Here is a 24,433-nt window from a genome sequence, read left to right as displayed (position 1 = left end):
CTGTGAACTCTGAGAACTCAGGGGATGATGTCTGGATCACTGACACCTCGTGGAGAAACAGACAATGGAGAGATAAACTGTGAAATGTGCCCATTGCTGGAACTTGAAGAGTGGATGAGGAGTTTGATGGAATGATATGGAGGGTCCAAATGCCACTGAATCACTCAGGCACCCTCCTCCCCCAGTGACCTTAATGACGCCCTGTTTATACAAACGATAGCACAATGAGAAAAAAGTAGATACAACTGGAGCAACCCACCCAGGAAAGTGTTCGGTAGAGTTTTGCAGAAGACAGGATAAGATCTAGAGGAGAAGAATTGGAATTATAAATACAGTGGTTAATTCTAGGCCCTACATGTGTGGGAATGTGGGCCAATTTTGCTTTTATATTTCCCAGGGGAAAAATGTCTATTTCAACTATATTTTCAAATTTATTATTATAAAGTTTTTCATAGTATTAATGTCTTCTTGAAATTTTGAAACATCATATTTATCCATGTGTCAGGATTTTTTGGTTTTTAATGTTACTTGTTTTTTATCCTTCTTGATGCTATTTGCCTAGGGTTTATCTATTTTATGAGTCATTTCAAAGAACAAGCTTTTGGTTTTGCTGATTAAATCATTTCTGGGGAGGGGAAATGTTTTTCATTAATTTCAGTTTTTAGCTCATATTTTGTTCTTTCGAATTTCATTGGGTTTATTTTCCTGCATTTCCCTGCCCACTAATGAGATTTTGGATTTCCTCTTCACTGCATTGCCTGTACATTGCCTGGAGGCAGCAGAGCATATGGTTAATAAAACATACTGAGGATGAATGAGAAAACAACCTGGCTCCTGGAAGGAGAGAAACAAGGTGGAGACTTCTCACAGAAACAAGGAGAAGGTCAGAGAGACCTCTGGGAGCATCTCAACTCGGAGGTAGCTGTTTGCATGAGGACAGTGCTCATCCTGAGATGTTAGTTTCACAGAGTGGTGTTCACAAGGGAAATAAGCTAGATCGTTACAGTCTACCCTTACACCAGGAAAAGGAGAATATTTGAGGCTTATATGGCAAGGCTTTCCTGCCCCTAAACTGTCCAGAGTTGCCTTAGTATTGATTATCTTAATTATTATAAAGTTTGCTGGTAATGCTTTTGTATTAAGAGTAAAAGACAATCCTTGAGAGCTGCAAACATGAGCCCAGAGATCCAGGAGATCAAGTTAATAATTCTGGATATCAAGAGATCCATAATTACTCAATTCCAACCTGTTTTCCTTTGATGCCTTAATCAAGGTTTAGTTATAGTTAACCTACTTTCAAATGCTGACTTCTACCCTCCCTCCAAGAATCACCGTGAGCATTTCCTCCGCTCTCTAAGTTTAGGAATTCAGGACTTTCCCCCAAGAGAGGCACTGTAGAGAACAAAAATATGAGATCTCAAAGACACTTGGCCATTTCAAATAGGAAAGAAAAATTTGCATCCAAACAGGACAAATATTTCACTTACTGTGAATGTAATCATTTTTCTGACTTTGAATTCCTTTTCCCGAGGGACTAAACAACGTCTTCATTCTAACCTTTCAGCACTTGGAAGTTTTTCTCCTGCTTTAGTTTCCTGTACAACCTCCGGAAGAGTTTTCCTCGGCCCTGCTACCTGTTTCTTCCATCACTCTGTTGCTCAATGGACTGGTTTTTACATTAGTGTGTTTTGATAGCACACAATGGTTTCCTCAGTTACACAACAGACTCGGTGCCAATAAACTTTCTTCGAGGTAATGTAAAGCATATTTGAGCACAAGAATGATTGCATTTTCGTGGCTAAAAATAAGCAGTTGCTTTTAATTTTCCATGAGAATGCTGGCTCTTAGCACAAGGGGCCACGTCCTACCTGGTGAACTCTTTATGCTAAAGTCATCACTATGTGGCTGGAAATGTGAAATTCAAGTTTTCATTATGTAACATAAAGGGAAAAGCCCACAGGCAAATCTCTCTTTAATTCCATCACATCGCTGCTCTTGCACAGTGCTTTTAAAACAGACTATAACAAACATACCTTAAGAGAGAAACAAGTCCTACCCCAGCTATTTTACATAAAAAGACTATCTTTATTTTTATAGTAATAAAAATAGCTAGGATTATCTCATTTAATCCTTATGCCATCATTACGAAGTAGGTAGTATTATATTCACAAAAGGAAGTTAACCATTTCTTATTTTCCCCAGACACCACAAGCTCAGGAGGCTGCATCAGCGTTTCTTATTGGAGGCATTTTCTTTTCCTCCAGATTTTGACTGTTAAGGTAGCTTGTCACAGCAACAAACAATGAATCAAGTCTATAAGGGCATTTATAAACCATCTGCGTCTACATTTTTTTCTTACTGTAGATGGATTTAAAAAGCCGTTTCAAGATGAAATCTTATGGGTCTTTTTCATGTCTTTTGAGGGCTGAGATATAACTTTGAAGTAGAGCCCAAACATGAAGATCATGAAGATGGCTTCTTCTCCAAACGACATGATCTTAAAAACTTGAAAAAGACAAAAAAAAAAAAAAAAAAGAAGAAGAAGAAAGAAAAACAAGAGAGAGAGTGAGCCAAGGTAACTTGAATCAGACAAACTTGGTTCAAAGTCATTATTCAACAAATGTAAGCTGTTATCATCTTGTCTCCCTCATTCAAATATGTCCTATATAGATCATCCATTAATTTCAAATATCTAATTAACTACACCATTAAATAATATGAAGGTGATGTTTAGCAGGTCATTGGCTCAGACAAACTGCACCTCCGTCTCTAATAGAGAAGGAAAGAGAAGTAACATTTACTAACACCCACAGTATGCCTCATATTGTTGCCAGAAATTTCTTTTTTTTTTTTTTTTTTTGAGACAGAGTCTTGCTCTGTCGCCCAGGCTGGGGCGCAGTGGCCGGATCTCAGCTCACTGCAAGCTCCGCCTCCCGGGTTTAGACCATTCTCCTGCCTCAGCCTCCCGAGTAGCTGATGCATCATCTATTGATGCATGGAACCCTTTCAGCATTCTTAGAAGGTAAGTGTTGTCTTAACTTTTCATTTTAGGAAAACGAAGCTGAGAGTGGTTAAGTATCTTGCTTAAGGTAACATTTATACCATGGGGAGGATCATTATAGTTGAACAGTTAAATACGTGAATTGAAGGCAATATTACAGATCCCCACTACTCAAAATGTGGTCCACTGACCAGCATCGCTGACATTACCTAGGAGCTTGTTAGAAATGCAGCGCCTCAGTCCTCACCTTGTCCCTACTGAAGCAGAAGCTGCATTTTTAACGTGGATCTCCTGGTGATTTCTGCAAACATTAAGGTTTGAGTACTACTGTTATAAAAGAGACCCAAGCACCCATATCCACTACCCCTGTCATTTTACAAGTGAGAAAATACACTTAAAAAGCATAATCACTTTATGAGCAAATAAATATTAACTTTTTAAGTATAAAATATCCAAACTCATCATTTCAAGGCCACAAGACAGTTTTTTTCCCCCCAAAATTTGGTAGAATTTCCAAAATAAACAGAGCCAATAAGAACTAGCAAGTAACAAGATGAAAATATAAAGGACATGAGGCCAAGGAAGGAACCTTTATTCAGAGGTATCAGTGGCTTTTAACTGCAAACTAAAATTGGGAGTTAAAAGGGCTCTTACTGAGTTACCCAAATGATACATTAATAGTTAACACTGATTGAACGTTTAATCTGAGATGTATTACCTCATTTAATCCCCACAATGACCCTGTGAGTGAGCACTGGTATTGTTATTATTATCTGTTTTAGCAATTAGGATATCGACTGTCCTATGAAACGATTATCAAAGAACTGTCAAAATCACAGAGCTGGGAAGTTACCCAGTTGGGGCTGGAATCCCAGGCCTCCTACCCCAGGGCTGAGCTCATCACCATAGTGTTATTCTGCCTCATGACATAAGAGACATATTTAGGGAAAGCAGCCACCCAAAAGTAAGATCAGAACACAAGGGACCTGTAAGCAACTCCTGCACTGAAATAAGCCTGGGAGTGTGAATAGCAGAGGATGGAGAGCCTTGCTTCTGAAGGCCTTGGTCACACCCTCACACTGTTCAAAGCGGAAGAGACTCAGTAATTTATCATTATATAAGATACTACTTATTTCTTTAAATCTCATCTCAACCCCCAAAACTGAAAGTTAGTAGGAGAACACTTTTGGCTAATAAGAAAACAGAAAATAAAATTAAAATGGTAGATTCAGTTTCCTGCAATATCTCAGTTTTATGCAAAAAGAATGGTTCTTTGAAACGCATAATAAAACTTTTAAACATCCCAGAAATATCTATAAAAACATAAATTTTACTGTTTATCTTTCCTTTTATAAAATGGTACATGTTCATTATGGAAATTTTAGAAAAAAGAAAATTGTGCAGAAAAAATGAGAAATCCTTTATACTCATGCAACTGACAGAAACCACTTCGTATGTTGTTATACTGCCTTTCACATTTATTTCTATATAGTTTTATTTTTGCATATTTTGGTTTGTAGTCATCTTACACATAAAATTTTGTACCCAATTTTTCCCTTTAACTTTATGTGTTTGGCATTTACCTCTTATTATAAACTCTGCATGACAGCTCATTTAAAAGTGAGTTAGTAATTGCTTGAGCAGACAAATAGCAACTTGAGCAATTTTTATCCCATCGATGAGATTTGTAGGTTGTTTCTAATTTTTCCCCTTTGTAAAGAGTTCAGTGAACTGTTTGGCTCAAATATTTTTGATTATATATCAGCTTGTTTGGATGGATGTCATTTCAAATAATATAATTATTTGATGCATTTGCCAAATAGCTTTCTAAAATAATAATTTGGAAGCTCAGAGCACTAGGCTTTCCCAATGATTCTCTAATAAATTTATCAAAGCCACAATTTTCATCAAGATAGCTCTGCATGTAGATTCACTAATTACTGTTGTTTCCCTATCAGTGGTTCTACAGTTCAACTCGTTATGAAGATGTGATGGTTAACAAGAAACTGATTAAGTTTGTATCTGTAGATTAAATAGCAGCAAGTCTCTAGATGTTTGGTCTGAATAAAATAAGGATGCATTTCTTTTGCATTCACTGATGATATTTGTTTAGCTTGCCTTGTATGTTAAGATTTTCCTAATTCATTAGTAAGAAAGGTTTCACACATACACACACTCTTCATTATAGAAATTTGTAATAAAAATTCCAAGGAGCCCCTCCATTTCATTCATTGCTATTTTATCTAATTTTATTATAGTTTCCAGAAAAAATATTAAATTTCTTAAAATAGAGGTTAAATGAGTAACATTCTTTCAAAAGCCAGTGACTGGCAGCCCCCTAATTTTTGCCACTACTTATTTAGCCTTTGCAACTCTTTAAAAAAATACAAGGAATGCAAGTTTATTGTAAAATAACAAAAATAAGCATTAATAAATGAGTAGAAGCAATCCATAATATTATAATTCAGAAATAAATAGCTAAAATTGTATTACATAAATTCCAGATATTTTTATGAGTACCTAATTATATGTTTGATTTTTAAGTATAACCATTCTCTCTATATATTTTACAGCTTTCTTCACTTAAGAGTATGTAGTTATGAAAATATATCAATGCACATAAGTATGTTTTGTAATATAATGAGGACATAATACAATGTATAGACATCCCACTATTCATTTTATCCATTGCCTATTGCTGGACAGAAATTATGCTTTTCTTATTTACTTGTAACTTTGCGCCAAGTGGCTTTATTCCTATATTTTTGCAACATGCTGCATTATTTTCTCAGACAAAATTCCTTGAAATATAAATACTGTGTCAGAGAGGAACCACATTTAAAAAAATCAACAGCAATATTTAAATATCCATTATCTTTTAGCTGTTGAAAATTAGCAAATAGAAATAACCAAATGAAAAAATATCAAAAACAATAATAATAATTCTACCACATGCACATAACCATGTCTGGGTTAATACTTTTTTCCCCGTATCTTTTCTCTTTACCTTTATGTAAATATGTTTAATATAATTTTTCTTATATATCAATCTCTCTATACATTTCATATATATATGTATGTATATCTACCCACAAAAAAGGCATTTTTAACAGGCTTACTACATAGTGGATAATTGCTAATACTTATTGAATTAATGAATAAATGAATAAAAATAAGATAATTTTGTAGATGCTAGATTATAACCTAATATTTTTACTTAAATTATCTTTGGCAACTATTCATGTTAATAATTTTCACCCACAACATTTCAATAATGATTTAATGGAATTTATAATGTACAAATAAGCCATCTTGGAAATAACAGAAAAATTAAGACAAAGCATACCAAAGCTAAATTCACTGGAAAATTTAGAGCGCTAACTGTATTTATTGTAAAATGAAAAGGAATTAAAATAATTGAAATCAGTACTCCATAGAAGTCAGAGAATGCATAATTAAATCAACATATGAAAAAAGGAGCAAGGACTTAATAGCAACATAGACTTTAATAAATTGGAAAACCAACTAATTTAGAGTATACACATACAAAAGCTGGATCTTTGAAAAACAAAACAAAACAAAAGAAACAACTCCCCCAAATAAATAGAATAATCGGAAGAACATGACCATTCTGAGTTCTGAGTTCTAACACAAAAACCTTAATTAAACACAAATACACCTTAGGAAGGTGGCTATAACCCAAGATGCAAATGGGAATACAAAATCATAAGAGACTACCATATGGAAATCTATGCTAATAGATTTGATGATTTTGGTGAAGCATATGATTTTCAAGGGAGTTATGAACTAAAATTTATTTATGAGGAAGAAAACCTGAATAGACCAATGACTTTGAAAATTTGAAAAACCCATCATCGAACTAACTCTTAGGAAAAAAAACAGCCAGACAGTCTCATAGGTGCAATGTTTCAAGTCTTCAAAGAATGAATGATTTTTCTAATACTTAAACTCTTGCAGAGAATAGGGAATTGTCATCATTTTGTGCAGCTAATACTAGTCTCATAGAGAAATCTGACGAAGATCACCCAAAGGTAAGAACCACAGACCCATTTAGTTTATGAAGGTAAACACACAGACTCTAGATAAAATTATTTGCACTCAAACACTAAATTAGAATAATACATGATGACCAATTATATTTTATTACATGATTTTAAAGAGGATTCTACATTGTGAAATATATTAAACACTGGCTATGCATTATCATAACTATTATTTTGCAATATTCTGGAAATAACAATAGTGCTCTGATACTGAGAGATCCTAGATTTAAGTGGAAACTTTTTCTTAATTCTATTGTCACAGAATCTTGAGATCTCACATGGAGGAGTCAAGATTATTTGAATGAGTTCTCTGGGTTCAAAAATGTCTCAACTGGGGTAAAGTTATCAGTAGCACATGTATTATAAGCTAACTTGATAATGCTTATGTTGTTTATCATATAATCTGTGTTTTGATAGTGATAAAGGAAGAATATTCATTGCACTTTATTGAGAGAGAATATTTTTGTTTCTCTTCAATAATAATTGTTCAAAAAAATTTTAGGCAAGTTTTGCTTCTTATAATGGTGAGAAAGCTTTTTTAGACTAATTGTCCCCCTCCTCACTGAGAGGTGAAGCCAGCTGGACTTCTGGGTCGGGTGGGGACTTGGAGAACTTTTCTGTCTTACAAGAGGATTGTAAAATGCACCAATCTGCACTCTGTAGCTAGGATTGTAAAATGCACCAATCAGTGCTCTGTGGCTAACTAGAGGTTTGTAAAATGTGCCAATCAGTGCTCTGTGAAAACGCAGCAATCAGTGCTCTGTGGCTAGCTAGAGGTTTGTAAAATGGACGAGTCAGCATTCTGTGAAATGGACCAATCAGCTCTCTGTAAAATGGACCAATCACTGCTCTGCAAAATGGACCAGTCAGCACTCCGTAAGATGGACCAATCAGTGCTCTGTAAAATGGACCAATCAGCGCTCTGTAAAATGGACCACTCAGCAGGACGTGGGCACGGACAAATAAGAGAATAAAAGCTGGCCACCCCAGCCACCAGCAGCAACCCACTTGGGTCTCCTTCCATGCTGTGGAAGCTTTGTTCTTTTGCTCTTCACTAAATCTTGTTGCTGCTCACTCTTTGGGTCTGTGTCACTTTTAAGAACCGTGACATTCAATGCAAAAGTCCACAGCTTCATTCTTGAAGTCAGCAAGACCAAGAACCCATGGGAAGGAACCAACTCCGGATACACCACCACAGATAACAATTACAAACTCTGGACATAGTATTTCTTAAAAACCAATTATTTGAAGATATTGGAGCATGACAAAATGTGGAAAGAAACTGGAGAGGATTGAACTCTTGAAATAAGTGAACCCTACTCCCTGGATGAGACCTTTTTAGATGACTTTTCCCCTGAGGTACTTTCCAGTTCATGTGACATCTCAAACAGTATTATTAGCATGTGGTGTCAAGAGATGAAGTTTGGTGCTGCCAGAGTGGCTGAAATTTAAAGAGGGGAATCCTAGAATGAAGAGAGCCTCAGAGAAAGTCCCCAAATTAGCTTATAGACACCCTTTAAACCTTGGCCAATCCAAATTGCACATGCACAGGGGAGACTTCAGGGGGCTCACCAACAACAGCTGGGAGGCTGAAAGAACTGTGCAGAAACTTTACTGCCTACCACAGGAGATCCAATTTGGAGTTTGTGGCCTGTCAAAAGTTGAGAGGTTTACCAAACGACTTGGGCTTTCCATATGCCTGTTTAGTAAAGTGAAACACCAAAAATCCTCAAGTTATGGTGATTTGACAGTAGTTTATCTGCCAGAAAAATAACCAACACTTTATGGAGGAAGACATAGAAATCAAAATCTCTGTATCATCCACAATGTCCAATATGAATATAGATATGGAAAGAAAATATAAAGCGTAGACTCATAATCAAAAAATAGTCACCATAAGTTGACCTTAAGATCATTCAGATGTTGGAATCAGCTCACAAAAGACTGTAAAGCAGCTGTTTTAAATGTATTAAGGAATTTTGATTGGGATTAAATTGAACATATATATCAATAGTAGTGATACGGGATCTTTGGGTGTCATTTTTATGGCCGAAAACCTTTGTAGCCGGTGGTGCCTTTGCCTGAGTTTTGCTCAGGCCCACTGGGTTCGTTTTGCCCACAGCCTGGGAGGCTGTGCTTGGCTCATGCTACCGACCTGGGTGCTATGCCTATCAAGGGCAAGTCAGGCATGAAATGGTGAGAGATGTGTACGTGAGCATGGGGTCCGGCCACTGCCCTCAGTCAGATATACTGGCTGCTGCAGTGGGGCGGGCAGCTCCAGGTGCCAGCGCAGGCACCAGCTCTCTGCAAGGCTGTGGCCAGACCAGGTGCACCACAAGCAGCTTCCATGGCTGGCCCAGGGGAACACAGTGGCACCCAGAAGCTTGAAGATGCCAGGAATTGCAAGGCCCCAAAGAGGGAGTCATGGCCCTGGCACAGGGAGCTCCCAGGTATGGGCTCCCCAAAGGGCCACAGCTCTTATCTCCTCTTCACCTTCAACGTGGCAAGCAAGGGGCATGTTTCAGCCCTGTTGGTGTTACAGCTCTTTTGGCTCTGCCACTCGATGGGTCCTGAGTTCTTCTCCTGCAACCAGGAAGAATGAGGTATGCAGACAAGTGGGGGAGGTGAGCAGGATGAAGAGGAGCTTTACTGAGCAATAGAACAGTTTAGTCTCCTGCAAGGGGCAGCTCCTTTCCACAACCAGGGTGTCCCAACGAGTGTTTAGCTCCTAGAAGAGGAGACCCATGAGTGGGTTGCTGCTTTCCCTAGTCAGGTCATCCCATCATGTCTGCACCTCTCAGCAGAGAGGGGGTCCTGGAGTGGGTTGCTCCTCTCTGCAGGCAGGTCATTCCATGATCTCTGTAGCTCTCAGCAGAGAGGAGGCCCGGGGGTGGGTAGCTGCTTTCTGCAGCAGGTCATCCTGACATCTGCCCAGCTCTGGTTGAGCCTGGGGCTTTGATGGGCCTAAGAGGGGAGAAAGTACACACCAATTGGTCCATGGGTGGCCATGAGTGGGCCCAGAAAAGGCACCACAAGTTCCCACTCCAGTCCACAGGACTGGCAGCCTGGCCCCAAACCTTCATGTCCTCCCTGGCCTGAGGGGGGCTTCTCTGGGGACTTGCCCCCTTCTGCCCAGGAGCCTGTCTGCCTCTCGCTGCTGTTCATGGTGCCTAGGCTGTTCATGCCAAGAGGTGCCTGCAGGCCAGCGCTGAGTTGCCCTCAGTCCCCCCTTGACTTTCCTCCCATGCTCATCAGATCCCAAAGTCCAGAGGGGGTGAGGAAGCAGGGGACTGGTGTGTCAGCACTGTCCTGAGCATGCACACACCTGGCCAGGCCGTGACAGCACCCAGGCTCAGCCCAGCCTTTGCTCTAAAAACAGAGCAATCACTGACAGCAGGAAGAAGCCAGGCAGTGGAAGCAGGTACTTGCAAGCCTGTGAGGATAGGGGAGGCCTTCATGGGAATGTGGGAATGCCTGGGTCCACAGCCACAGTTTGGGTGGCTGCAGCTGTGACCAGGAGGGTAGGGCTCCTGCCTGCTACCAGGCCCCAAGAGCACAGGGATGTCCAGGTCCACAGCCGTGGCTTGGGTGGCTGCGGCAGCACCCTGAGAGCTTCCACCCCAAGTCAGAAAGGGCAGAGATCATGCTTGTCCCTGGCTCCTGCTTGTCCCTGGCTCCTGCCTGCTCCACAGAGTGTGCAGTCCTGGCTGTACCTCCCTGCTGCAGCCAGCATGATGGCAGTGGCCACTCCAGGTGGCCCACCACTGCCATCATTTCACATCTTTAAATATGGCAAATATTTCAATTTATTTACGTATGAGCTCATGGCCTTCAATAGAGACATATAGAAATATATTTATATATACATACCAACAACATACATGCATATGTATGTATACATTATTAAGCTCTGTCCATTGAAAAGGCCTAGAAGCAATGACATATGAGAAGCAATGGGCATAGCTAGCACTAAACCTTGGTTTTTAAATATTATTCTCTATGATAAGGGGCTAGTTTGAGAAGAGGTTGATTCCAGATCTGGGCAAGAAAATTTCATAATGAGCCTAAAATATGGTATTGTGACAAAAAGCAAAGGACTGCTCAAAGTATTATGAGGACATTTAAAAAAGACATAGCAACTAGCTTGAAGGAGTCCTACTTCCCAAGTCTGGCAATTCGAGAATCAAAACAAAGAATGATAATAATGTATTACAACTCATTCAATTAAATAAGAATCCATGATTACACACACACACACACACACACACACACACAGAGAGAGAGAGAGAGAGAGAGAGAGAGAGAGAGAGAGAATGAGAGAGACGGTTGGAGAATAACCTGCTGCAGTGGAAACAATGAAAGGAAGAGTTGTCTCTGCAGAGGAGACAGGCTGGGAAGAGGCATGGAGGAGCTTCCTGGGCTGATGGAAGTGTCTATATATTGAATATAGAATAAGGACTGATAAATATAGAAGGAATGATGTCAGAAAATCATCAATGATGCAAAGCATTATAGATGAAAACACGATAATGAACAGAATAGTTACAAAGACATTTCTTATTTATCACAAAGGGAAAATTAGTAACTTTACAGTGGAGAAATCTGGAAGATATCCGTTAACAGCATCAATATTGGGACAAGCCACAATGTGTATCTCCTGATATGATATACCAGTGAAGACACAACATAATTTCCATAATATTCCTGTCAAAAATAAATAATGTGAATCCAATCATGATAAAACATCAGACAAACCCAAACGGAGAGATATTTATAAAATAAATGATCTGTGCTCTTAAAAAACAAAAGGTCACTCATTAAAGCATTCAAAAATATAAATTGGGGAAAAGACACCCTATTCAATAATGGTGCTGGGAAAATTGGCTAGTCACATGCAGAAGAACAGAAGAATTAAACTGGATCCTTATCTCTTACCATATACGAAATTTAATTTAAGATGGATTAAAGACTTTAAGACCTGAAACCATAAAAATTCTAGAAGAAAACCTAGGAAAAACCATCCCAGACATTGGCCTAGGCAAAGAATTTATGACGAAGATCCCAAAAGCAAATGCAACAAAAATAAAAATAAATAAATGGGATTTAATTAACCTAAAAAGCTTCTGCACAAAAAAAGAAATAATCATTAGAGTAAACAGACAACTACAGAATGAGAGAAAATATTTGCAAATTATGCATCTGACAAAGGACTAATATCCAGAATCGACAAGGAACTCAAATGGATAAGCAAGAAAAAACTAATCCCATTAAAAAGTGGGTAAAGGATATAAATAGACATTTATCAAAAGAAGACATACAAATGGCCAACAAACATGAAAAAATCTTCAACATCACTAATCATCAGGGAAATGCACATTAAAGTCATAATGAAATACCACCGTACCCCAGCCAAAATGGTCATTAATGAAATGTCAAGAAACAACTGATGTTTGTGTGGATGTGGTGAAAAAAGAATGCTTATACATTGCTGGTGGGAATGTAAATTGGTACAACCTCTACAGAAAACAGTATGGAGATTTCTCAAATAACTAAAATTAGATCTACCATTCAATCCAGCAATCCTGCTTCTAGGTATCTACCCAAAGGAAAAGAATTCATTATATAAAAGAGATACCTGCATGTATATGTTTATTGCAGAACAATTCACAAATGCAAAGATATGGAATCAACCCAAGTGTCCATCAACTGATGAGTGGATAAAGAAAATGTGGTATATGTATACTGTGGAATACCACTCAGCTATAAAAAAGAATGAAATAATGTCTTCTGCAGCAACATGAATGAAACTGAAGGCCATTGTTCCAAGTGAAGCAACTCAGGAATAGAAAACCAAATACTGCATGTTCTCACTTATAAGTGGAAGTTAAGCTATAGGTACACAAAGGCATACAGAGTGGCATAATGGTACTTATGTCACTCTGGCATGCCATACTTCTGAGTCTTGGAGACTCAGAAGGAGGAAGGGTGGGAGTGGGATGAGGGACGAAAAACTACCTATTGAGTGCCATGTACATTACTTGAGCTATGGGTGCACTAAAATCCTAGACTTCACCACTATATGATTGATCCCTGTAACCAAAAACCTCCTGTTTTCTTAAAATGATTGAAATTTTAAAAATGAAAAGAAAATGCCACCCATGAAAGACAAAGATTGAGGAAATTTCCAGATGAGGGAAGACACACGCAAGACATGACAAGTAAATGCAATTTTTGACCTTGGATAAGAGCCTGGATTTGGAAAATAAAAAAGCTATAAAGGACATTATTGAAACAATTGATCAAATCACCCTGTGGACTTTGTATTAGAAAATGATGTTATATCATTATTAAATTTCTTGGTTTTAATAAATGTTCTCTAGTAAATTATTGTTCTTAAGAGTTACCAAAATTTAACCAATTTACTAATGGTTTCAAAGAATAGTAAATTGATGAAAATCAATAGTTTAAGTTTTAAAGGGTGTACATTTAAATGTAAGGGTGTACACTCTTACATTTAAAGGGTGTACATGAATGTGTTGCACTATTTTTTGCAACTTTCCTGTAACTTTCAAATTTACCAAATTAAAATGTTATAAAATTTAGCACAAAGACTGTGGGCAACTGGAGTTTTTAAATAAAGTTAAATATATACCTACTCTATGACCCAGCATTTCCACCCTTAGATATTTATCTAAAAGAAATGAAAACATGTTCATTGTTTTGAACATATTTTCAAATAATGACAACAGGCATCCTAAAGAGTTGTCCAGAAATATTTGCTGCAGCTATATTTATAATAATAAAAAATTTGTAAACAACACAAATGTTCACCCACAGAAGAATGAATTAAAAAATTTGATATAGTTACACAATAGAACACTACTTGGCAATAAAAAGGAAGGAGCTGATATGTGAGACAATCTGGTTGAATCTCAGAAACAGTATATTTAAAAAATAAGCCAAAACCAAAAATGACATACCATATGATTCCATTTACATGAAATAGTAAAACAGGCAAAATTAATCTGTAGTGGTAGACATTAGAACAGTGGTTGCCTATGTGTGGAAGAACCTTCTGGCATGATACAAATGTTCTATTTTTTTTATTGTGGTGCTCACACGAATATATGTAACTCATAGAACTATATAATTAATATCTGTGCATTTCGATAGGTATAAATGATACCTCAGTTTTAGAAAGTAATCTAGAAGTGTAGCATTTTCCATATTCAGGAAATACAGCAGATAATGACAACAGACGTCCTAAATTCATTGCATATTCTTAAGATATTACCAGACAAGTCTAGTCTCTGAATTTTTTACTTACATCAAGATTTCAGAGTTTCTAATTCCCAAGATTGAAGATGATCCCCTGAGCACTAATAGGAAAGAAAAAGGAAAAATTATAGTAATTTGACATGATTGCTGGAAACTAACACAAAATCCATTGAAAACTTGTTAACAACAGTGACAATTAAGGAAGCCAGTTACAAAATGACATTTTAAGAAAGTATATAAAATAGAAGCTATCAAGATATGAGGGAAAAATATAAATATACCAAAATATAAAATATTTAGCAATAAATTTAAAGGAAATATATAGAACATATTTGAAAAAAACTATTAAACTCTATTAACAGACATAAAAGAATAGAGAAACAACGTTCCTAGATAAAAAGAATCACTATGGTAAGAACACCAATTCTCCCTAAATTAACATAGCAAATACCTTCTTAATCAAGCTATCAATGTGATTGTTCTTTGACCTTCCTAATCAAGCTATCAATGTGATTGTTCTTTGACCTTCCTACAATTATTATCTGTATCAATAAAGGTACAATGAACCTGTTACCAGACTATTATAGACCAATAGAAGAAAATAGAAATCCCAGAAACAGTTCTAACTGGATATTTGGATTCAGAATATGATAATTTTACTCTTTCAAAAAGTGCAAAGTGGATAAAGGATAGGGCTTCCCAGTATATATTGTTGGAACAACTGGCTATTTAAGAAGAAAATAATAAATTGAGATTCCTACAGTCTACCCTGCCATAAAATAAATTCCAGAATGGCTGAAAGTAAAAGATAAAGGTATAAAAGCATCAAAAGAATAGTTACACAATTTTATACAAAATTGAATATTTATACAATTTTAGACTATAGCAAAAACCTTATCAAAAACAGAAATAATGTTTTCTGACATAACTGAACATTGATAGATTTAAATATATAAAAATTATATTTCCATAGTTTTAAAAATATAATTAAGTGCAAAAAACAAACAAACTGTAAACAATTTGTGGCATCTATACTAGACAAAGTACATTAATGTTTTTAATGTATAAACATATTTTCCAAACCAAAGAGATTCACGCATCTCGAACCTGGTTTCTCAACCCGGACACTATTGACACTTTGGACCAGATAATTATTTGGTTTGCGGGGCTATCCTGTGCATTTTAGCAGCATCCTTGGCTTCTATTTGCTAGCTGCCAGGAGCATCCTTTCATCGTGGCGAGCAAAAATATCTCCAGACGTTGCCAAACATCCCCCAAGAAGACAAAATCACTCCTAATTGAGAACCAGTGGTCTAGATGGAAACATTCATAATTTTTCTCTGCAAGGTGGGATTGGCCTGGGGGAGGTAGATTTGAAAAATGGATACCTCAATCTGTCTTCTAAGTTTCTATCCTTACAATTCTGTGGGTGTTAATGTAGTTCCATTAATTGTAATAACTAAGATTTAATTGGTTCTTGCCCCTCTCATTCAGACAAGGCCTCTGCCCTCTGCAAACATCTTCCCAGGATTATGGGAAGTGCCCGAGATGTAGTCACGAGTGTACCCCAGTCAGCTGGCTTCTGTAGAACTCTGCCACCGCGCCTGCCTCCACTTTTGTGGTTCATTCCCAACTCCCATGGAAGTTGGAGCGCTTTCATGGAACCCTGCAGTTCTTTCCAACATGCAGCAGACACCAACCACAGTCACCTGCAATCACACATCAGCAAAGCCCCACAGCCCCGAATCTCCACTGAGGTTTGTAATGAAGTGGGACTTCAAGTTTAAGTCTTTCTCCGAGGCTATTACAGCCTGCCAGTAGGGGCTGTCCGTCTGCACTGCTCAAACCTTTATGCTCTATAACTGTTTTCAGTGTAAGGTTCTTTACGCTTTGTTAGTAATCTCTTGCTCTCCGGAGCCCAGAGAGTGACAGATTCTTGACAGACTCCTGTTCACCCCTTGTTGCCTCTCCCCTGTGCTGAGAGGGCTTCTCATTGGCTCAGGTGCATCCCCTGTGCTGCTTCTCCCCTCAGGATGCCCTCTTCATCTAGAGGTTTCTCCAAGGAACCTGCCCGCCTCACTCACTTGACAAGCTAAGAACTGTCTGAACTGTCTTTAAATTCAAGCCAGGAGCCTAGAAGTAGTCCTAGAAAAAAACAAAACAAAACAAAACAAAAAACAACTGGAAAAAAAATACATGGAGAGGTTAACAGGAGGGCTCCTTGGAATGATGGTTAATTTCGGGGCTGGCCTGGGAAGGATGAGATGAGGCTGAAGCACCTTGCTGTGCCAGAACGTCAGGACATGCTCTAAAAGTGATGAGGCCAGGGCCTGATGGAAGAGGCTTCCGACGACCAAACCTGCCAAGGTTTGAGCACCAAAAAAACAGCAATAGTGATTCTATAACCCATGAGAATAAAAGAATCAGAGTCCATGATGACATAAGTAAGTAAATAAAGAGAAATAAATAGAAAGCTCCTTTTTACAGTAGAATTTCAACTAATAAATATCCAAGAGATGACGGGGAAAATATTGAAGTGGTTTATCGCATAGATGAGACCACGGACTTTTTCTTCTTTTTTCTGATCACCCTTTCTAATTATTTTTATTTTTTGCAATGAATAATTGCTTGTATAATAAAAATGCAAAAAGTCACCTGCAGTAGATCACCTGTGAAGATATATTCTTATTGTATCTCTCATGAGCGACATTTGTCTCCTACTTTTATGCTAATGAATTTTTGATAGGCCCTGTCTTGCATTTCTTTTTCCTGTTTACGTATTTTAGAAAAAGGACAGGACAGGTGCTTCCCAGCAGGGCCACCCTGCACAAAGGCACCCAGCAGGCCGCAGAGTAAGGCTGAAAGTTAACCCCTGATCTTTGTGTTAAGCTATGATGACTGGTGCAGGGTTGCATCTGCCCATAAGGCCACCGTTTTCTAACTCACACATGATTCTGTCCTAGCTGCTGTGTCCTTCAAAACAGTCTGTGTGGGTTTACCTGGTTGCTGCTAGAATTCTCCTTTTTGGTCTCAAAGTCAAAGCCTGGTGGCATGAACAGCATTGCCTGTTCAGCCATGCGTCGCTAAAGGTGTGAGGAGGTTGAGATCAAGAGCAGTCTAGTTAGGAAGTGTCATCTTTTCAAGTTTTCTCCCCTGGGTATGTTGAACATACAGGGCATAAGGTCACCTTCCTCGTCTGGTTTTCTCGTTCTGTATTCCAAATACATGGTGTGACTGTGGCCAGATTCTTGTCGCTCTTGGGGGTGGGTGGAAGGATGTCCAGTTGCTTTAGGAAACTGTTCTTCCATTACTGAGAAGCCAGGCCAGCTCACAATTTAAACTTTCTGTTTCATGAAGATTGCTTGTTCCTTCAGAAGTCCCTGACAAATGTTGGTCCCTGCTGACAATGAGGTAGCTCTGCGTCTTTTCCCAGAACCACTCTGACAGGTAACCCTTGCCTCTCTCTAATTCAGAGGTGTTGGTGAAATACTCCTCTGGTCCGTTTACTCTGGATCACTTTCTAGGAAAGAAAAGTGATGAGTCAGTTCTTGACAGTGTGCCTTCATTGTGATCCCCCTACATTCTGGAAAACAGCAATGCCTCAAGGCTGATTGTCAATGCTACTACAGGCTTTTTCTCTATTTGGGGTTTCTATTGATTCTTTCCATCATTATCTTTTCTAAAAGGGCAGTGTAAAAAAGGGAATAGCTGCACAGAGGGGTACTTTGAGAAGAATTCGACTTTAGGTGTGTGCTTCTAGAAGACACTGGTGGAGAAACTACTTCTGTGGGAGTGGCCTCTAGGGTGAGAACTCAAGGAGTCAACAGCACCTACATAAAGCAAGACACCAGTCATGTGCCACCGCACTGCCACCAGGAGACAGGGCCTGCTTGTGTTGATCCCTGGTGACATGACTGGAAACAAAACAAACAAACAACCTTAAAGTAGGTAAAGATCTTGATGGTGGCAAATGGTGCCAATCCAAGAAGAAACCTGATTCCTAATGTCAAATGGATACCCTGACCCTACCATCTGAGGGTCATTGTCTTTCCCAGTTGAACAAAACTACAATCCTTAACTCCAGTATTGATGATTTTCTTCTATTCTAGGCCCTGAGCTCCTTTTGGGTCAACTGCAGCTGCAACTCTACAGCGACAATAAGGATGTGTTTGAGGTGCTGAGGGAGGAGGAGGATGGAGTGACAAGGTGACAACATTCAGCCAGGCGCCCCCAAAACATGGAGGCAAGAGAAAGAGAATGTGTCCAAGTGCAAGGTCTGCAGGTGGTGCAGGGCAGCTACCAGCAGGGCCCATTTTTATGGGATTGTAAAAGGTGATTCTGGAAAGGCAGGCAGCAGCTACAACATGAAAGGTCTTTGGACTATGTCTGTATATGATAAGAAGTCAAAGAAGTATCTTTAAAACAAGAGGAGCAAAGAGAGCTCATCCTGATAACAGATGGAGGGTTAGGCTTGCCTAAGTTTACAGAAGTAGGCAATGACAAGGCTAAGAGAGAACTCAGCTCATTGTAATTCAATATTGCTTATCTTTCTCTTGTGCTTCGCAGTGTGTGTGTGTGTGTGTGTGTGTGTGTGTGTGTGTGTGTGTAGGGAGGAAGGGTGAGATTGGCAAAAGTTGAGCCAGATTATACTCATTAATTAGTTCAACACCCATTTTGCTGAGAGCATACTGTGCCCACAGTGCTGAGTTGAGCAGACTTAAGAGGTGATATGAAAAGAGCAAAAGTGTTTAAAAATCTGGGAAAGGATATCCATCCCTGGTGCATTGGTTTTGATTATTCCTCAGCTATATAAACATCCAAAGAGATGACCTCATATATTCCACAGGCATGACCAAAGATTATGGCACAGATGTTCTGAAATAAACAATGTTAGTGCAAGCACATAGCTGCACAGTCCCGTAATGGTCCCGAGAAGAGCTTAGACCATTTTTTTAAAAAAAACATAAACCACAAGTTAAGGCTAAATCAGAAAGAAAATAGAAACCTTTCTTCATCTGCTCTGTTCTTGGTTTCATGTTTTATAGATGGCCTGGGAAGCCCTCTGCACGCCTTTCTCAACTAAGGAATTTGTGGAAGTAGAATTTCTTCTGTTGACAGGATTCTGCTGAGAACTGAATTTTCTGCTGTTTTCATTACTCTTTTCTAAATGTTTCACAGTTCTGTTTTTTTTTTACAGCCAGATTTCCATTTGATACTGGTTGTGGTTACACTAAAAGTAACATCTATGGCCAAATGGCTGGAAATTTTACATTTTTGACGCCCAGATTTTTCCTGTACTTCACAGAGGGCAAGAGTTATACCCTATTTTTCCCAGTGTCCCACAGTGCCCAGCACAGATGACCATACATAATAAATGCTTTATTCTCAGCACTGCTGTATGCCTCTTTGGAACAGGATGCCCAAGGTGATAACTGCAGAAATGGATGGATTGGAGCAAGACTTGCCAAGACAGGTACGACCCCAGCGTGGACTTGTTTCATTCTGAGGTAAAATCAGGAAGGGAGTCTCGATTAATCACATTCTGTCATTTAGGCTAGTGGGGACTCAGAATCATATTTAAATTACTTAGATAAAAAATTGTACTAGAGAGCAAATTCATACCTCTAAAAGTTAAGAATGTAGTTGCCACTGTGACCTGCTGGTATAAGCTGAGATCAGCATAACCTTCTCACTAGTTGACACATTAGTTCATAAAAAGCTTTATTCATGCAAGGAAAATGTTCTTAAAAATATTTAATGTAATTCACATAATTCATAAGGAACTACAATTACAAAATCTTTTTATTAGTTATTTTATATTCTGCAAAGGTACAATTTTGGAATATTATAATAGTTTCCCAGAACTGCCTCAGGGGGAAGTATTTTTATTACCTAGCAAAGAAACCTGATTTTAGACCAGGGTATTTCTACAGAACATTTTAATGTAACTATTTTTCAATAGCTACATAAAATTATATTCATTTATATCATAACAAAGCTATACAAAGACCATAAAAATAGAAGTACTGATTCCAAAAAATTTACTACTAAAATTTTGCAGATGTCACTCAATCTCAATTTACTATTATCTCCGTCTCCTTGTCACAGGGGCATGATCAACCATGTCACAGTGATGAAGAAAATGGAACTCAGGGATGTTAAATTACTTGCCCAAGGAAACATGTACTAGGTGGGAAAATCTAGATAAAAAACCATGATTGAAAACCTGTAACTCATCGAAAATTGAAGTACAAAAAATGTATATTCACTAATGAGAAGGAAACTGAGACATTTATTAAAAAATTATATTCTTCTCTCCACTATCTCTCTTTTCTTCCCCAGGCACCCCAATCCCAACCTAGTTTTGAGACTAGCTCTTTTTCTACATGAATTATCTTTAGATTCAAGAAAAGAGATTTTATTTCCAGTAGTGGCAGAGTGGCTTCCATTTGACAAAGCCTCCTGAAGATAACAGTTTTACTCTCTGGAAAAGATTGAAGAAGAACTTCTTGAGGGTACCGGAAAGATACTTGAACCAGGTAGAAACCGTTAGAGAGTGGATGCTCTTACTGCTCTTTGCCTGCGAGCAGACTCCAGTCAGCATCACGTGAAGCCGCTAAGACTCAGATGGAAACTCACAATCTTATAATAGAATCTCTCCATCTTCATGGCTGGAAGAACCAGAAGGAAGAGGATCACTGCAGATCAAAGACATTCTAAAATAGAGAGAGCCAGAGAAAAGGAGTCACTTTTTTTTTGTATATTCCCTTGAACTATATACACAGGATAGCTCCAATAAGCCCAAATGAGAGTAGAATTACAAAACAGAGATTTTAACTACCTCCCACCCAGGGGAGCATAAGTTTGGAGATTGAGTTCAGACAAATTAAATGCCTGTTAAAACAAACAAAGCAAAAGTCAAAGCTCTTTAGAGGAATATAAAAGGATATACCATCTCTAAAATGTATCATTCATAATGTTCAGTACACTATACACAATTACTAGACATACAAAGAAAGAGTAATATGTGACCCATACTGCAGAGACAACATTGTCAGTAGGAACTGATCTGAGGTGAGCCAGATGTTGAAATTATCAGATTTTTTTGTTTTTGAGGCATAGTCTCACTCTTTCCCCTGGGCTGGGGTGCAGTAGTGCGATCATAGCTCACTGCAGCCTCGACCTCCTGGGCTCAAGCCATACTCCCACCTCAGCACATCGAATAGGTGAGACTAGAGGCATGCACCACCACACCCAGCTAATTTTTATAGTTTTGTAGAGATGGGGTTGTGCCAAATCAGACAAACATTTTAAAGTAGCCATGATAACTATATTCAAGGATATAAAGGAAAATATGTTTATAATAAATTAATAAATAATTCAACAAATAAATAGAAATTATTTAAAATATAGAGGAGACTCAGATCTTGCTACATGGAAAAATAAAACTTTCCAGCCTTCACAAAACCTAGGTTGAGTGAAGTAGTTGGGATAAGAAAGGGAGATAATGGAGAGAAGTAATGTTTAAATATATGCAGAAGTAATTTTTAAATCAATAAATAAAGTAGAGAGCAGTCTGCCTTGAAGAGATTTTTGGACATAGCCTTTGTCTGATGGACTGAACTGCAATAGGATTCATAAGAAATCCACATGTTTGAAAAAGAGTATTATACCACCGTAAGCATTGACTATTTGGACTAAGAGGGACACAGATGTTCACAACAGGCAGAAAGCCCAGGCAGAGAAAGCGGCTCAGCTGCAAAAACAGGCCTTTTCTTATGGAAAAAGAATGAATCAGAGGGAGAAACCGAGAGCTAACAGAGCAGAAAATATGATCCCAGGGAAGATGACCAACTTTTAATAAAGATACCGGAAAATAAAGCCAGCCGGTTTTCAGAAATGCTATGCATCAGTGATTGCGATGTGCCTCCTGTTTTTCTCTTTTTAAATGGCAATGTCTATTGCTGTTTTCCTTCCTGCCTCATCACTGCATATTGAGTTTTCAGGTGAGCAGAAAAGAAATGTATCTGTATAGCTTACAGGGCTATAGGTTGAGGTAAGTCGTATTCAAGAAACTTTATCCTCATCTAAGCTAATTTGGATGCCAAGATCCTAGATTTCAAGTCTAAGCCAGATATCATAATGGGATGAGACTCTGAGGGTCCTGGGAAGTGGAAGAGATGTGACAGGTAGAAGAGACATGAATCATTAGGGTGGAATGTAGCAAACCGATGTTTTGATGGTCTCAAGTGACCTTGACTTCTTCAACTGCACGCTTTGATAGTCTCACATTGACTCTGGGCTTGGCTATGTACCTAGCTTTGGACAATAGGTCTGCTAATGCACACCAGACACAAATAGAGACTTGATGTGTGCTTGCACAAAGGGACTTGTCCTTTTGGAACATTACTTACTGGAACCCAGCCACCATGGTGAGAGGTAGCCCAAGCTAGTCAGGAAGAGAAGTTATAGTGGAGAGATACACTAAGCCATCCCAAATAAGGCACCAGGCGTGTTAGAGAAAAAACTGTCTCAATTGTTCCATCCCCTTAGATACAACATGGAACACAAATAAACCATGCCCTCCATGCTTTACCCAAATTGAAAAATTGTGTGTAAATAAATTATTGTTGTTCTTTTGAGCCACATTTATTAAAGTAGACTATACAGCTATACATGGCAGGAAAAAAAATCCTTAATAAAGTATTTGTGAATAGAATTTAACAGTAATGTAAAAAGACTAACTTATCATGGACAAGGTAGAATAAAGTGACTCAGTAATAGGTCAATTACTGGAGTAAATAAAGAGATAAACAACAACCAATAACTACTGATATAATACATCACACAATTCAAGTTAGAAAAAAAAAACTACGACGATCTAAAAGAAAAAATAAGTCTTTGATTAAAATTCAAACCTCGGTACTCTTTTCTTAATTGGGGTAGTGGACACCCCGGTGTCCTGCCCAGATCCCCTCGGTTGCTGTGTTAACTGCTAAAAGCTCACAGCTACAACTTCTCTAGAAAGGTATACTCTGCGGAACAGAAATTGCCTTAGCCTAAGCTTTACTTTCCCCTTGGGTAGCCTGCAGCCAATAGCTGACTGATACAGAGTTACAAAAGGCAGACATCCTTGCCTTAATGGTGGGCTGCCTCTGTGGTACAGTTCATGCTGAGGCTTCAGCTAGACTCCAGTTGAGGCCACTTCTCTACTTATCCCCCTTCTCTTCCCTCCCTGCTTCCTTCATTTTTTTCCCTGCAATCCCTTTCTCAGTAGACTACATTAACTCAAATCCCTAGCTTAAGCAATGTTTCTGGCATTTGAGAAATACGAGGAAAATGGTAATTATAAGGTCAGTGGAATTTGGTGGCTGACGTTGAACACCACTGATGCTTTGAAGAGAAAACAGAAAGCTCAGTACCATCAATCACCAGTTCAAAGACAACCGTAAAAGCCTCTTTGGGCTTTCTTTCCTTCAGGACTTCTTTGGCAACATTCAAAGATATTCTCTTTTCCTGTAGTTGTGGTGGAGATAGGGGCAAACTGAGGAACAGGATTATGACTCAATTCTAAGAGTAGCAAAACATCAGAGAACATTGGATTTGCAGTCCTGGGAGAATTCTAACGCCAAAGTCAGGGACCTGAAAGAGAAGGAATGGGACCTTGAGATTTGGGATGGGGCTATCCGGATAGGTACACACACAAAACTTGAAACCCAGATTCCTCCGAACTTTTTGGAGACGAAGAAGTATTTCACTATTCTCTATACCTCAATGTAATAAAAGCCATTTATGGCAAACCCACAGTCAACATAGTACTGAATGGTTAAAAGTTGAAAGTATTCCCTCTGAGAACCGGAATAAGACAAGGATGCCCATTCTCACCACTCCTCTTCAACGTAGTACTGGAAGTCCTAGCCAGAGCAATCAAAAACAAAAGAAAGAAATAAAGGGCATCCAAATAGGTAAAGAGGAAGTCAAACTGTCACTGTTTGCTGATAATATGATCGTCTACTTTGAAAACCCTAAAGACTCCTCCAGAAGCCTCCTAGAGCTGATAAAAGAATTCAGCAAAGTTTCCAGATACAAG

This window comes from Macaca thibetana, chromosome 7 (genome assembly GCF_024542745.1).
Source record: "Macaca thibetana thibetana isolate TM-01 chromosome 7, ASM2454274v1, whole genome shotgun sequence".
NCBI classification, from domain to species: Eukaryota; Metazoa; Chordata; class Mammalia; order Primates; family Cercopithecidae; genus Macaca; species Macaca thibetana.
This window is presented reverse-complemented; position numbering follows the sequence as displayed.